The sequence below is a fragment of the Salvelinus sp. IW2-2015 genome, linkage group LG30 (assembly GCF_002910315.2).
Source record: "Salvelinus sp. IW2-2015 linkage group LG30, ASM291031v2, whole genome shotgun sequence".
Lineage (NCBI taxonomy): Eukaryota > Metazoa > Chordata > Actinopteri > Salmoniformes > Salmonidae > Salvelinus > Salvelinus sp. IW2-2015.
In genome coordinates, this window is record NC_036869.1 from 20,998,137 (window position 1) to 21,002,836 (window position 4,700).

Genomic DNA, 4,700 nt, shown 5'->3' on the forward strand with positions numbered 1-4,700 from the left:
GTTCTCAGTTAGAAGCAAGCTGGACTACTCCATGACACAAAGGGTGTAGATGTACACTGACACGCACACACAACTATACACATATGCATGGGCACATACATTCAAACATGCACACACACACTCACAGAAATACACACGTAAAAAAATGCATATTCAAAGTACACAACGGACTGGTACACTCACTCCATTGGAGGGGTACGACGTCCAACCGAGCTCTGCCTGAGTTTCTTTAGAGTTCAGCAGGACCACTGAAAGAGAAAAGGGGGGAAAGAGACAGAGAAAAGGGGGGAAAGAGACAGAGAAAAGGGGGGAAAGAGACAGAGAAAAGGAGGGAAAGAAAGGAGGGAGAACAGCATTAGGTCAGTCGAAGAACAGCACGCACGTCGTTCCACGCTGTCAAGTCCGAATCCAACACCACTCGTCATCTCACGTCGTCTCATTACATTGGGCGTTTCAGTCAGTAAGCAGACGCTCTTATCCAGAGTGACTTACAGAGGCGTTCCTATTAGCAACCGCATATCACAGTCGTAGGAAGCCGGCAAGGTGAAAARTCWGCCCACGTGCCCTTGAGCAAGGCACTTAATCCTAWTTTGCTCCAGGKGCGYCGTACTACTATGGCTGACCCTGTTAAACAACACGTCATCTGTGACAATATGTATGTTGACAAGAAAACATGTATTTTCTACACGTTTCCTCAATAAAGTAGTTCAGCCTCGTCACTAGTCTCGATTACGCGCATTACATCACCGGTGCATATTATAGAGCGTTTACAAAAACCCAGACTTCGTACGAATCCAGAGGATGCCCAGTGCCCACCATCTCTCCATGAAATAAGGAAGAGGGCAATAGCCACTGTAGTTGCGATTGACTCTTGGACATAACTTTAGAACACAGATGAGAACGAGGCGATGGCACTCTTGAATAGCTGCACTTAAAGTAATAACAGCCCACATACATTTTGAGGATTTGGCTAATCCCAAAAGTTCCATCGCGGCATAATACTTCCAAAGTGATACAAATATATTTTCATAAGTGCATTGATAGCATCTGTTCAGGAATTAAGCTTGTAGGACAACATGTTTTTCATCCTGTCACTTTAAACTACAGCAGCTACTAGAAAACAAGCCGGMGCATTAAGGACACAAAAGGGTATCCGGGGTCTAGACTCCTTTCAGCACCATGGACAGCAAAACAGCTAGAGCCCGTGGTTCAGCACACTAGACAGCAACACAGCCACTGCTGCAGCTTCAGGACCTTGGACAGCACATTTTCATCCATGACAACCTACATACAGAACTGCTTTTCAGGACCTTGGACAGCCCTCCAGTACCCATCCAACATTTAGGCAGCCTGACTACAGCAACTTCAGTTTCTTTCTGATTCTACAGAACCTTGCACAGTGCATCTATAATATTAATACCGGACGACACATAGCAACCATAGCAAGTCTTCACTGATTCTTCAGACTCTTGGACAGCAGCGYTTCCATAAAAACCCACTGATATTTAGCAGCCTTTGACGGAGGTGCTTGCATAATGTGCCCCGTCAGCACCTTGGACAGTGCTCAGAACATTTTCCTGGACCCCACATCCTTGGAGAGAACTCTTTTCCAAACTGGCATTGTTCTCCCCTTCACACCCTGGGCCTGACTCTGTTTATCACTGATAACACACAGCATTTTAGAGCAGTATTAGAGAAGAGAGTAAGGGAGAGAGCAAGAGAAAAAGGGGGAGAGAGAGAGAGACAGGGGAGAGAGAGAGAGAGGAAAGGGGGAGAGAGAGAGAGAAAGGAGGAGAGAGAGAGGAAAGGGGGAAGGAGAGAGAGAGAGAAAGGGGGAGGGAGCGAGACGGAAAGAGTAAAGGGATCAGAATGACAGTTGCCAGAGTGTGAGAGAGAGCGATCAAAAAGGCAACGGGATCTGAAAGCCCAGTCAGCAGTGCGTATGGAAAGTCAGTGTTCTGATCACACAACGACTATCGAATAATCACCACCCTAGTTAGACGTGCTAATGGGCACACAGAGACACAGAGAGAGAGAGAGAGAGAGATGACACAGAGAGAGAGAGAGAGAGAGAGAGAGAGAGAGAGAGACACAGAGAGGAGAGAGGAGAGACGAGAGATGAGAGAGAGACAGAGAGAGAGGACAGACGAGAGAGACAGAGAAGAGACAGAGACAGAGACAGAGACAGAGACAGAGAAAGCAGGACAGAGACAGAGACAGAGACAGAGACATGAGAATGAGAGAAGGAGAGAGAGAGAGAGAGAGAGAGAGAGAGAGAGAGAGAGATTAATGAAATGGCCGTGACCAATATCAACAGCTAAACACAGATTTCCAGGGGATCATTTTATAAATAATTGTCTATGATTTAGTTTATGACAATGTGGATATCAGAGTCAAGCCATGAATCCTAATTTTGTGGTTTTGATTCAGTTTCAATGGGGCTGGCTAGTGTCCTTCAAAGAGGATATGATGAAAGTCAACGCAGAGTTATGACACAATGTCAGATGTACAAAGTCATTTGATCAGAAGATTTATGACAGGTAGTATAAAACAATCTTTTGAAACGGGGGAAAAATACTGCTAATCTCGCTTTGACGGCAATTTGACTAAGCAGCAAAGCAAGGAACATACAGCTGTTAGCCTAACTTTGTATTCTACGCTGTTCATTTCAGAAAGAGGGCACTGGCGTCTATGACGTCAACGGGAGTCCTTTGTTGAAGTCCTATTTGTCTCAGGTACAAAGCGAAAGGGAATTGTCCTTTCCTCCAGCAGCAGCAGTGACGAGCCAGGCAGCCCTGGCATTCAACAGAAGGGCATTTAGTACTAAACACACAAATGAACTGGAGAGAGTCCTTGTTCCGTCTAACAAGTAAGTGCCTCTCCTTCGTCATCCTGAAAAGGCACTTGTGCATCGTTTACTCATTTGCGATTAAATTGAGTTACTCGGCCTTGCTGACACTGAATTCATATCCCTACATTGCTAACAAGTAAAGACAAAAGGGATGGAATGAGGGAAGAGAGACAGCTGTATGGAAGGATTATACTAACAGAACACTGTTCAATGAATACAGCGAAGGCACATATTCTCCCACAATGGTTCCTAGAGCACGGCGGGGGCAGGGATTGTTAGCAGGGCAGTCGGTGTGTAAAAGGGTGAAAGGTAAAAGGTTCCTTTGTGTTGCCATTTACTTAGCGATAGTGTGTTTGTGCGTGTGTCTGTTGCTCGCCTTTCAAATACATTTCACTACAGTGGTGAGAGCCACAGACTGAAGAGTGTACGACAGCGTGTTTATCTGAAAGGAGTGGGAAGAGCAGCCACGAAGCAGACAGCAAGCTGGTGCCACTGCTAATCTCCTTACACACACACACACACACACACACACACACACACACACACACAGAGAGAGAGACGAATTAATGAAATGGCCGTGACCAATATCAACAGCTAAACACAGATTCCAGGGATCATTTTATAAAATAATTGTCCTGATTTAGTTTATGACAATGTGGATATCAGAGTCAAGCCATGAATCCTAATTTGTGGTTTTGATTCAGTTCAATGGGGCTGGCTTAGTGTCCTTCAAAGAGGATATGATGAAAGTCAACGCAGAGTTATAACAATGTCAGATGTACAAAGTCATTTGATCAGAAGATTTATGACAGGTAGTATAAAACAATCTTTTGAAACGGGGGAAAAATTACTGCTAATCTCCGCTTTGACGGCAATTTGACTAAGCAGCAAAGCAAGAACATACAGCTTGTTAGACTAACTTTATTCTACCGCTGTTCATTTCAAGAAGAGGGGCACTGGCGTCTTATGACGTCAACGGAGTCCTTTGTTGAAGTCCTATTTGTCTCAGGTACAAAGCGAAAGGAATTGTCCTTTCCTCCAGGCAGCAGCAGTGACGAGCAGGCAGCCCTGGCATTCAACAGAAGGGCATTTAGTACTAAACCACACAAATGAACTGGAGAGAGTCTTGTTCCGTCTAACAAGTAAGTGCCTCTCCTTCGTCATCCTGAAAAGGCACTTGTAGCAATACGTATATCATTGCCGATTAATGAAGTACTCGGCTTCTGAACACATGAATTCATATCACATTCAACAAGAAAGACAAAAGGGATGGAATGAGGGAAGAGAGACAGCTGTATGAAGGATTATTAACTACAGAACACTGTTTCAATGATACAGCGAAGGCACATATTCTCCCACAATGGTTTCCTAGAGCACGGCGGGGCAGGGATTGTTAGCAGGGCAGTCGGTGTGTAAAAGGGTGAAAGGTAAAAGGTTCCTTTGGTGTGCCATTTACTTAGCGATAGTGTGTTTGTGCGTGTGTCTGTTGCTCGCCTTTCAAATACATTTCACTACAGTGGTGAGAGCCACAGACTGAAGAGTGTACGACAGCGTGTTTATCTGAAAGGAGTGGGAAGAGCAGCCACGAAGCAGACAGCAAGCTGGTGCCACTGCTAATCTCCTTACACACCACACACACACAACACACACACACACACACACACACCACACACACACACAACACACACACACACACACACCACACAACACACACACACACACACACACACACACACACACACACACACACACACACACACACACACACACACACAACAACACACACACACACACCACACACCACACACCACACACACACACACAAATAATTCCTTTCCTGGAGTCCCAG

General features: G+C 45.3%; 1 pseudogene; it reads right to left on the reverse strand.

The window, feature by feature from the left end:
• Positions 1-4,700, reverse strand: part of LOC111955393 (ephrin type-A receptor 10-like) — a 54,387-nt pseudogene that overhangs the window by 2,771 nt on the left and 46,916 nt on the right.